The following is a 12,385-nucleotide window of genomic DNA, read 5'->3' as shown; positions in this document are numbered from 1 at the left end:
AGGGGCAAAATGGCCGCTGAGGGGAGCAAACAAGTCACGCACTCACCGCTGAGCGGTATTTTACCGCTGAGCGGCACTTTAATGGGCTTGGACTTGACTTTTTGTAATTTACGAATGATATATAAACTTTAGGGTTTCCTGGGGTTAGGCATCTCTGGCTGGAACGAAGCAAACACTCTCTCTTCCACCCCTTTGAAGGAGGATCTTGGATGCTGAGGCTTCCTTTTCACCTTTTTAGGGTTTATTCTTTCATTCTTTCATTGTAATTCATCTAGGTTCACCATGAATATGGTGAACTAAACTCTGTATGTTTGTTGGGGAATCAATGTAATCTTGTGAAACTCTCATATATGGAATCTGTTTTTACATCTTTTAATTAAGACTTATGCTTTCTTTCATCATTAGTTAGGGTTTTTCCTCTTTGCTTAATGCTTGCATTGTTTAACTCATTCGGTGCATGATTATTGGTTTTGTCGATACGGGCACGTGCGGGGAAGTCTAGATCCGGGGAATTTCTCCCAATTTTATATTGGTTGTCGTTAAGCTCCTGCACTTATGAACTGATCATTAGGAATGCTAGGAATTGTATGAACTCGTGATTAGGGAGAAGCCTTCTGGAAAGGTACATTAGAGAGTGGCATTAACAATGATGATTTGACTGTTGAATTCCTAAAAATATATGAGAGTGGATAAGATGAAATTGACCCCCAACAACATATTCATATCTATATTTCATTGAAAGTGTTTATCTTTTGCTTTTTGCCATTGATCAAAATTCATGCATACATGTTTATTTTCTGTCTTGCATCTTAAACCCCAAATATTTCGTTTGTAAGTCTTAGTTAATCAAGAAATCACATAACTAAACTAGGCCGTGAGTCCTTTGGGAAGAACGATACTTGGTCTAACCAAGTTTATTACTTGAACGATTCGGTCATACTTGCCGATTGAAAACAAGTTTGTGACATCATATTTTGGTGTTCATAAATTTGTCCATCAAGTTTTTGGCGCCGCTGCCGGGGACTCGTGGTTTAACTGGTTAATTTGTGTGATTATTGATTATCTTTGACTTATTTTTTTTTTAATTTAAATTTCGAATTTTTTTATTTTATTTTATTTTCTGTTTTTATTTTTTAGTTTGTATTTTATTGGATTTTATTTTATTTTTCTGTTTTTCTGTTTTTCTGTTTTTATTTTCTGAATCTTATATCTTCTCTTATATCTTTTTGTGCTAACCAAATCTTTTCTAGGGTTTTGTGTTCTTGTGTATGCAGGAGGCAATTCGAACTAGGAGCAAGAAAACAACAGAACCTCTGCTTGAAGGATTAGAAGATAGTAGACGGAGGAGAAGAATCAGAACATCTAGAGAACTTTTCCCTCCTCCGGAAACTCTGTTGCAACCATCACCACAAGGTTCTGACAATAGCACAGAAAATATGGAGAATAATAATATCAGAAGAACTCTTGCTGATTACACCAATATAGCTGGACCTCAACACTTTAACAGCATAGCTAGACCTAGAGTCAATGCAGCCAATATGGAGGTCAAACCAGCACTGATCCAACTGGTGAAGAGCAATCAATTTAATGGGTTATCTCATGAAAGCCCATATGAGCACCTTACTACATTTAATGAAATTTGCAACACAATGAAAATCAATGGGGTGCCAGACGAAGCAATCAAACTTAGTTTGTTTCCTTTCTCATTGGGAGGCAATGCTAAGCTTTGGTTGAACTCTTTTCCAGAAGGAAGTTTCACAGAGTGGGAAGCAGTGGTAACAAAGTTTTTGAACAAGTACTTTCCACAATCAAAGGTGACAAAAGGCAAGCAAGAGATATCTTCATTTAAGCAGGGCATGGAAGAATCACTGGGGCATGCATGGGATAGATACAAAAGTCTGCTAAGAAAAACACCCACGCATGGCTTTGAAGAACAGGAAGTAGTCTTAACTTTCCTTGGAGGGCTTGGTTCACAAACCAAGATGATGCTTGATGCCTCAGCAGGAGGCAATATTAAATGGAAAACTCCAGAGGAAGCTATAGAAATCATTGACAACATGGCTACTAGTGATAATGAGCTCAACAGTGAAAGAGGAGCTCCTATGCAACAAAAAGGGGTTCTCCAATTACAGACACATGATGCCTTGCTAGCTCAAAATAAAATTCTAACTCAACAGCTGGAGACTCTGACTAAAACTCTTGCACAATTACCTAAAGAGTTGAAAACTGCTGCACAGGTACAAACCCAGTTGTGCGAATTATGTGGAGGTGATCATATCAATGGTCAATGTGCTTTTCCAGTGGAAGCCTTGGAGGATGTTAATTTCATGGCTAATCAATTTCCATACCGTCAAGGGAATTACGATCAAGGGTGGAAACCACATCCAAGCATTGGTCAAGGACAAATTGGGCAAACAAATCAATATAATAAGCAGCAGCAGCAACCAACCTTTTGGCAACAGTTATCTATGCTTAATGAAAGATCAACAAGGTTGGAAGAAACTCTTCAGCAATTCATACAGAAAACCGAATCTTCTCAAAAGAGCACTGAAGCTGCTATAAAGAATTTGGAGATTCAAATGGGTTAGATTACCAAGCAATTGGAAGAAAGGCCAAATAGAAATTTTGGGGCTAATACTGAGGTTAACCCTAGAGAAGAGTGCAAAGTGGTAAAGAGTGTGAATGAAGAGATAATTGAGTTAGAAGAAGGAGAAACAGAAGAAAGAAGAGAAATAGAGAGCAAAAACAATTTTCCTTTTCCAATAAATCAAGAGAAACAAATGGACTTCACAGAATTATTCAGAATGGTGGATAATGAAGCACCTTGGGAACAAATTCTACAGAAAATTGCAGTTTACACAAAATCTGATGAAGAAATCTCTACAAAGAAGAGACGTAGAGATGATGAGGTAAAAGAGTGTATAACTGTTAAAAAAGAGTCATTCCCTCCTAAAGCATCAGATCCAGGCAGTTTTTCTATCCCTTGTACTATAGGGAAGAGAAAGGTAAAGAAAGCTCTTCTTGATTTAGGTTCAAGTGTTAACTTGATACCTTATTCTTTACTGGAGCAAATCGGCAATGTTAAAATGAAACCTGCAAAGGTTAAAATAGTAATGGCCGATGGATCTTCAAAGGAGCCATGTGGGATTGTAGAGGACATTATAGTTTGTGTTGGCAAACTTCAGTTCTTGGCAGACTTTGTGGTGATGAAGATGGAGACCGAGAAGATACCTATCATACTTGGAAGACCGTTTATGAAAACGGCCAGGGCTATCATAGATGTAAATGAAGGGATAGTGGTGCTCCAGGATAGAGAGGAGAGAGTTGTGGTAGATGTCTTCAAAGATGAGATGCAAGCAAAGGAGGAAGAAGCTAGTTATAAAGCTGCATTTCGAGATGCACCCATGACTAGCCGTAAAGAAGAAAATCTTGAGGTTTCAGGTAACCATTGTTTGTTGTTTCAGGTACCCCAGGAAGAAGAGATTGGAAGAGGAGAAGAAATTCCTAGAGACTGGAAGAAAAGAAGACTCCAACTTGGCACACCTGTTAGAATCAAGAACAAGTTGTGGGTTGTGAAGGGCTTTAAAGAGAAGGAGATGATAGAGATAGAGTCTCCATATTCTAGAAGAACCAAAACAGTTCAAAGGAAACAGCTGAGGAGTTGGTGGAATGACAACATCAACTATAAAGAAGATGGAACTTGAATTTTATTGGGTCAAGCTAATGACATTAAAAGAGCGCTTGTTGGGAGGCAACCCAGTGAATTTAAAAGCTTTTGATTTGGTTTTGTAATTTTTAACTTGTGAACATTATTTTTGTATTTATTTTGTTGGATATAGCATCTACTGAAGGATGCTAGGTGGTTAAGTATCTACTGAAGGATACAATGGTTGTAACACCTACTGATGGGTGTTGGTAAGAAAATTTTGCACCTACTGAAGGGTGTTGGTGGATTTTGGGTCAAGCTCGTGACGTTAAACAAGCGCTACCTGGGAGGCAACCCAGTTGATTGAATATTTTTGTTGATTTATTTTAGTTAGGGTTTGCATAAGCATTTTTGAACATTGAATTGCAGGGAGCCAGTGAGAGGCATGTCTAGGAGGCACGTAGGTTAAGAAAAGAAGGAGAAGAACACATCACGAAAGTGCCGCTGAGCGGTACTTTACCGCTGAGCGGTACTCTCGCAGAATAGGGTTTTAGTTCCCCTTAGCGGGACCCGAGCCCATTAGGGTATTTTTAAACCCTAAGCTGCGCATTCCTTCACACTTTCAGACTTTTCTTTGCACAAACACTCCCACATACCTCCTCCAAGGTTTTCCACATCTTTTCACTCTTCGTTCTTAAGAAAATTTCTCTTCCACTCACTTTTTCACTAGTGTGCCATCAAAGTTTGGGGTTGGAAGAGAGCATTCTAACTTGGAAGCATTCTCATTGCATCTAGTATCTCCACCCAAGTAAGTAAAATGCATTTTTTTCATTCTAGGGTTTTTGATTTTGAATATGATTGTCAAAGCATGAAGATTTATGGGTTTTGATTTCTTTGCATGATTTGATGATATATTTAATGTTTGAACCGATTAAACTGCATGATTATGAACTGGAAAACTGAAAATTGCGTTTGGGTGGAGTTAGGAAAGCTTAAAACAGGTTTTTCAAAAATCTGCAGAGTTACCGCTGAGGGGTAAACTGCCGCTGAGCGGCACTCTGCCAGATTTGATTTTTCTGGTTTTTTGTGATATGGAATATGGTACTGGTGGCGAGGGGGAATTCTGGCCCTCAGCGGTGGTTTAGCTTCGAAAGGAGTTATGTTCTATGTTTTACTAATGATTAACATCATGTTCTGTGGTTTTGTTTGTGTTCTAAATGTAGGAATGGCATCCTCATCAGGAAAAAGATTGAAAACCATGGCAACTAAGAGAAAGGAAAAGGAACCAGAGCAACCCCACTCTAGCATGTTCCTCTCTAGGAAACATGAGAAGCACTTTAAAGTGGTTCAGGACAGGAGACTTCTGATGGAGAGAAAGGTTGGAATGATACCTAACCTTGCTCCTCAATTTGGAGAGCAAGTTTTAGGGAATGACTGGGGAAAGCTAGCCACTTATCCTGCACCTGCCAACATAGCTGTGGTTAAGGAATTTTACACCAATGCAAAGAAGATTGGTGATTATCCAGCTGAGAATTATTTGGGCTATGTCAGAGGCCATGCTATCAGATATGATCCTGATTCAATTAATAACTTTCTGGACACTGTATGGGCTGGTGAGCAGTGCCAGTTTGCTCTTTGCATGGAGGAAGGTGCTGATTATGAGGATGTGGAGAGAGTACTGTGTATACCTGGAGGACACTTCCAAAGGAATCGATCTGGCTCAGTGGTTAACATTAGGAGGACAGATTTGACTCCTCTTGCAAAGTATTGGATGGCGTTTTCTCATGCCAACATTCAGCCATGTTCACAATGTGTCAGATATTACTCTCAGCAGGGCATTCTTCATCTACTGTGCTATCAGAAACTTGAATGTTAATATTGGGCAGGTGATAGCTGATGAGATTAGTGTGTGCGCCAATACTTCAAACAACAAAGCACCACTAGGACATGCTTCTTTGATCACGCACCTTTGCAAGATAGCTGGGGTGGACACTTCTGCTCCACCTTTTGAGAGGCCAAGAAAAGCTATTGATGAGGCCTACTATAGACAATACTGTGGAGGTGATGATGCAGCTCAGCCAGTTCCACCACGCCGTGCTCGTAGAGAGAGAGGGCCAGCACAGAGCCAGACATCTGCTGAGACACATGAAGCAGAGCCATTCCAGATGAGGGACATGTATATGTCTCTTATAGGGGCTCAGCTGCAGTCCATTCACAGAGGGCAGGTGGCCACTGCTGAGATGATTGTGGGGATGTATGATACACCTCCAGCCCATAGGTGGACTATGGATGAATTCCATAATGTGGTAGCTTGGCCAGAGGAGCCAGTGCATGGAGGAGGAGCTGGAGCAGCTGAAGCTTCGGCTAGAGAGATGGAAGAAGATGAAGCTGATGATGATAATGCATTTGAAGATGCTGAAGAGGAGGAGGAAGAGGAAGATACAGAGGACAGCTCAGATTGATGAGGAGCTGAGATAGCATTTACTGATAAATGCTATCATGTGCTTATGTTTTGTGGTTTAAGTTTTCTGAACTTATTTGTTTTTGTTTTTAGATTAGGGTTTGATGTACTCTATTTGAAACCTGGTTTCTTGTGATGGTTTGCTATTAACTGTGATTGTGTGATAAGTAATGCTGAATGATGCTTATGATTGATTGATGTTGAGATGATGTGCACATTAAAATGCTTATACAGGTGATTCACAAGCTTTGTGAACAAATGCATGATATCATGATTGTGATTGTGAAATTAAGCAGGATGTGTATGTCAAATGTGAATGAGCTTATATGTGAGATTTTGAGCTCCAGAGTTGTTATTGTTAAATGCTATTACTTTGAAAGCATGAATGGTTTTGCCCAGGTTTTCTATGATTGAATCAATTGCTTGTTTTGCATCATATGATCAAGGCCGTTTTGGAAACCTTTTTATTGGCCAAATTTGTAAAATTAGCCCACTAAAAGAGAACACTTTGTGTTCTATCCTTTGAACCCTTAGCTTTGAATATACACTGAAAACCCTTGATTGAAAATCTTTACCTTGAGTTAAGTAGAAGATCTTGTGTGGTATTGTTAAATGTTCAAGTTTGGGGTTGTTGGGAAAACATGAAAAGCATTAGCTAAGAGCTAAAAAGTAAGAATATGCAAAGAAAAAGAAAAGAAAAGAAAAAGAAGCAAAGCTCAATGCAAAGGCAAAAGAAAGTTGGGAATGAATAAGATGATTGTGTTGTATGATTCTCTTAACTCAAGGATTTTGTGATCCAGAAAAACCAATTTTCTTGTTATCCCAGCCACATTATAAGCCATAGAAAAGTCCTTGTGATGATGCATGGTTGTGAATGTTTTTGATTGTGGTAAAATGAAAGGCAAATTTGATTCATGTGACATTGTGATAGTAGAGTGAATGAGTGATCATCTCTTATACACTTGAGTGTGAGTGAAACACTTGACTTAGTGAGGAAATATTACATGAACACATGAACATCCATGCTTAATTGATTGATCATTCATGAGAATAGCATTTGTTGGAATTTAAATGACTTTGTGAACACTAAAACATGTGCACATCTTGATTAAACTCTTGGTCATAAGTTTGAGTGAAGTTGTTACTTATCTTGAAAAAGAGGATTTTTGAATGAGTGAACCATCATATGAATTGGTTGAAGATTGAGTTACATCTTATTTGCTTGAGGACAAGCAAAGTTTTAAGTTTGGGGTTGTGATAACAGTTGAAAAAACTGTTATTTTTATGATTAAAATTGACACTAAAAGCAACCTTTACACTTAGAAACTAGCTTGAAATCATGCTTTTCTTTATATTTTTGGAAATAAGAGAGCTGGACAGGTTTATGCTTGATTTCAGTGTTTTTGTGCAGGTTTTAAGGTGAATTTGGTGAAAGAAGTGAAGAAGGAGAGAGATGAAATCAGAAAAGACAATAAAAAGTGCAAAAGGAGAAGCCGAAGTTACCGCTCAGCGGCAGTTTACCGCTGAGCGGCACTCAGGAGCTTGCGGGAGGTCCGCTGAGGGGCAAAATGGCCGCTGAGGGGAGCAAACAAGTCACGCACTCACCGCTGAGCGGTATTTTACCGCTGAGCGGCACTTTAATGGGCTTGGACTTGACTTTTTGTAATTTACGAATGATATATAAACTTTAGGGTTTCCTAGGGTTAGGCATCTCTGGCTGGAACGAAGCAAACACTCTCTCTTCCACCCCTTTGAAGGAGGATCTTGGATGCTGAGGCTTCCTTTTCACCTTTTTAGGGTTTATTCTTTCATTCTTTCATTGTAATTCATCTAGGTTCACCATGAATATGGTGAACTAAACTCTGTATGTTTGTTGGGGAATCAATGTAATCTTGTGAAACTCTCATATATGGAATCTGTTTTTACATCTTTTAATTAAGACTTATGCTTTCTTTCATCATTAGTTAGGGTTTTTTCCTCTTTGCTTAATGCTTGCATTGTTTAACTCATTCGGTGCATGATTATTGGTTTTGTCGATACGGGCACGTGCGGGGAAGTCTAGATCCGGGGAATTTCTCCCAATTTTATATTGGTTGTCGTTAAGCTCCTGCACTTATGAACTGATCATTAGGAATGCTAGGAATTGTATGAACTCGTGATTAGGGAGAAGCCTTCTGGAAAGGTACATTAGAGAGTGGCATTAACAATGATGATTTGACTGTTGAATTCCTAAAAATATATGAGAGTGGATAAGATGAAATTGACCCCCAACAACATATTCATATCTATATTTCATTGAAAGTGTTTATCTTTTGCTTTTTGCCATTGATCAAAATTCATGCATACATGTTTATTTTCTGTCTTGCATCTTAAACCCCAAATATTTCGTTTGTAAGTCTTAGTTAATCAAGAAATCACATAACTAAACTAGGCCGTGAGTCCTTTGGGAAGAACGATACTTGGGCTAACCAAGTTTCTTACTTGAACGATTCGGTCATACTTGCCGATTGAAAACAAGTTTGTGACATCATATTTTGGTGTTCATAAATTTGTCCATCAGTGGACGAAGTCGAAGAAGTGCAGGAAGTGGAGGAAGTGGAGGAAGTGGACAAACTGGAAGAAGTTAACGAAGTGGACGAAGTGGATGAAGTGGACGAAGTGTGCAAAATGGACGAAGGTTGTGAAGTGAACGAAGTGGACGAATTGGACGAAGTGGAGCAAGTGGACAAAGTGGACGAAGTGGACGAAGTGGACGAAGTGGACGAAGTGGACGAAGTGGACGAAGTGGACTAAGTGGACGAAGTGGACTAAGTGGACGAAGTGGACGAAGTTGACAAAGTCGACGAAGTGGAAGAAATGAACAAAGTGGAGGAAGTGGACGAAATGGAGGAAGTGGACGAAGTGGAGGAAGTGGACGAAGTGGAGGAAGTGGAGGAAGTGGAGGAAGTAGACGAAGTGGACGAAGTAGACAAAGTGGGCGAAGTGGAGGAAGTGGAGGAACTGGACGAAGTTGACGAAGTGGACGAAGTGGACGAAGTGAAGGAAGTGGAGGAAGTGGAGAAAGTGGAGGAAGTGGAGGAAGTGGAAGAAGTTGACGAATTGGACGACGTCGACAAAGTGGATGAAGTGGGCGAAGTCAACGAAGTGGACGAAGGTTGAGAAGGGGACGAAGTGGACGAAGTGGAGAAAACGGAGAAAGTAGAGGAAGTGGAGGAAGTAGATGAATTGGATGAAGTGGAGAAAGTGGACGAAGTAGACGAAATGGACGAAGGTTGAGAAGTGAACGAAGTGGACGAATTGGACGAAGTGTACGAAGTGGAGGAAGTGGACGAAGATGACGAAGTGGAGGGACTGGACGAAGTGGAGGAAGTGGAGTTAGTGGAGGAAGTGGAGGAAGTGGACGAATTGGACAAAGTTGACAAAATGGACGAAGTGGACGAAATGGAAGAAGTGGAGGAAGTGGACAAAGTAGACAAAGTGGACGAAATGGAGGAAGTGGAGGAAGTGTGGGAAGTGAACGAAATGGACGAATTGCAGGAAGTGGACGAAGTGGACAAAGTGGACGAAATGGACGAAGGTTGAGAAGAGAACGAAGTGAAAGAATATGACGAATTGTACGAAGTGGAGGTGGTGGAGGAAGTGGTCAAAGTGGAGGAAGTTGATTAAGTGGACGAAGTGGAGGAAGTGGAGGAGTGGACGAAGTGGACGAATTGGACGAAGTAGACAAAGTGGACGAAGTGGAGGAAGTGGAGGAAGTGGAGGAAGTCGAGAAAGTGGAGGAAGTGGAGGAAGTGGAGGAAGTGGAGGAAGTTGACTAAGGGGATGAAGTGGAGGAAGTGGAGGAAGTAGACGAAGCGGATGAAGTGGACGAAGTGGAAGGAGTGGATAAAGTGGCCGAAGTCGACGAAGTTGAAGAAGTGGACGAAATGGACGAAGTGTAGGAAGTGCAGGAAGTGGAGGAAGTGGACGAAGTGTAGGAAGTGGAGGAAGTGGACGAAGTGGAGGAACTGGACGAAGTGGACAAAGTGAGGAAGTGGAGGAAGTGGACGAAGTGGACGAAGTTGACAAAGTGGACGAAGTTGACGAAATGGACGAAGTGGAGAAGTGAACGAAGTCGACGAATTGGATGGACGAAGTGGACGAAGTGGACGAAGTGGACAAAGTGGACAAAGTGGACGAATTGAGCAAAGTTGACAAAGTGGAGGAAGTGGAGGAAGTGGAGGAAGTGGACGAATTGGACGAAGTGGAGGAAGTGGACAAAGTGGACAAAGTGAGGAAGTGGAGGAAGTGGACGAAGTTGACAAAGTGGACGAAGTGGACGAAGTGGAGGAAGCGGACAAAGTGGATGAAGGTTAAGAAGTGAACGAAGAGGACGAATTGGATGAACTGTACGAAGTGGAGGAAGGGGAGGAAGTGGACAAAGTGGAGGAAGTAAATGAAGTGGACGAAGTGGACGAAGTGGAGGAACTGGAGAAAGTGGAGGAAGTGGAAGAAGTGGAGGAAGTGGAAGAAGAGGAGGAAGTTGAGGAACTGGAGGAACTAAACGAAGTCGACGAAGTGGACGACGATTTAGAAGTGAACGAAGTAGACGAATTGGACGAAGTAGACGAAGTGGACGAAGTTGACAAAGTGGACGAAATGGACGAAGTGGAGGAAGTGGAGGAAGTAGATGAAGTTGATGAAGAGGACGAAGTGGACGAAGTGGAGAAAGTGAAGGAAGTGGAAGAAGTGGAGGAAGTGGAAGAAGTGGAGGAAGTGGAGGAAGTTGATGAAGTGCACGAAGTGGAGGAAGTGGAGGAAGTTGAGGAAGTGGAGGAAGTAGACGAAACGGACGAAGTGGACGAAGTGGAAGAAGTTGACGAAGTGGACGAAGTCGACGAAGTGGATGAAGCGGACGAAGTGGGCGAAGTCAACGAAGTGGACGAAGTGGACGAAGGTTGAGAAGGGGACGAAGTGGACGAAGTGGAGAAAATGGAGGAAGTAGAGGAAGTGGAGGAAGTAGATGAATTGGATGAAGTGGAAAAAGTGGACGAACTAGACGAAGTTTGAGAAGTGAACGAAGTGGACGAAGTGGAGAAAGGGGACAAAGGTTTAGAAGTGAACGAAGTGGACGAATTGGAGGAAGTGGAGGAAGTGGACAAGGTGGAGGAAGTGGATGAAGTGGAGGAAGTACAAAAATTGGAGGAAGTGGAGGAAGTGGACGAAATGGACGAAGGTTTAGAAGTGAACGAAGTGGACGAATTGGACGAACTGTACGAAGTGGAGGATGTGGACAAAGTGGAGGAAGTGGACGAATTGGACGAAGTGGAGGAAGTGGAGAAAGTGGAGGAAGTGGACGAAGTTGAGGAAGTGGACGATGTGGACGAAGTGTACGAAGTGGAAGAATTGGACGAAGTTGACAAAGTCGACGAAGTGGAAGAAATGGACGAAGTGGATGAAGTGGACGAAATGGAGGAGCTGGACGCAGTGGAGGAAGTGGAGGAACTGGACGAAGTGGAAGAAGTGGAAGAAGTGGACGAAGTGAACGAAGTAGACGAAGTGGAGGAAGTGGACGAAGTGGAAGAAGGTTGAGAAGTGAATGAAGTGGACGAATTGGACGAACTGTACGAAGTGGAAGAAGTGGACAAAGGGGAGGAAGTGGACGAAGTGGACGAATTGGACGAAGTTGACAAAGTCGACGAAGTTGACAAAGTCGACGAAGTTGACGAGATGAACAAAGTAGAGGAAGTGGACGAAATGGAGGAAGTGGAGGAAGTCAAGGAAGTGGAGGTAGTGGAGGAAGTGGAGGAAGTGGAGGAAGTGGAGGAAGTGGAGGAAGTGGAGAAAGTGGAGGAAGTGGAGGAAGATGAGGAAGTGGAGGAAGTTGACGAATTGGACAACGTGGATGAAGTGAATGAAGTGGACGAATTGGACAAATTGGACGAAGTGCACAAAGCGGAGGAAGTGGACGAAGTGGAGGAAGTGGACGAAGTGGAGGAAGTGGAGGAAGTGGAGTAAGTGGAGAAGTGGAGAAAGTGGAGGAAGTGGAGGAAGATGAGGAAGTGGAGGAAGTTGACGAATTAGACAAAGTGGATGAAGTGGACGAAGTGGACGAAGCGGACGAAGTGGACGAATTGGACAAATTGGACGAATTGGACGAAGTGGAGCAAGTGGAGGAAGTGGACGAAGTGGATGAAGTACACGAAGTGGACGAAGTAGACGAAGTGGAGGAACCGGTGGAAGTGGAGGAAGTGGAGGAAGTAGACGAAGTGGAGGAACCGGTGGAAGTGGAGGAAGTG

Source organism: Vigna umbellata, chromosome 4 (assembly GCF_029865625.1).
Source record: "Vigna umbellata cultivar VRB3 chromosome 4, Vumbellata_1.0, whole genome shotgun sequence".
NCBI lineage: Eukaryota > Viridiplantae > Streptophyta > Magnoliopsida > Fabales > Fabaceae > Vigna > Vigna umbellata.
Note: the sequence above shows the minus strand (reverse complement) of the source record.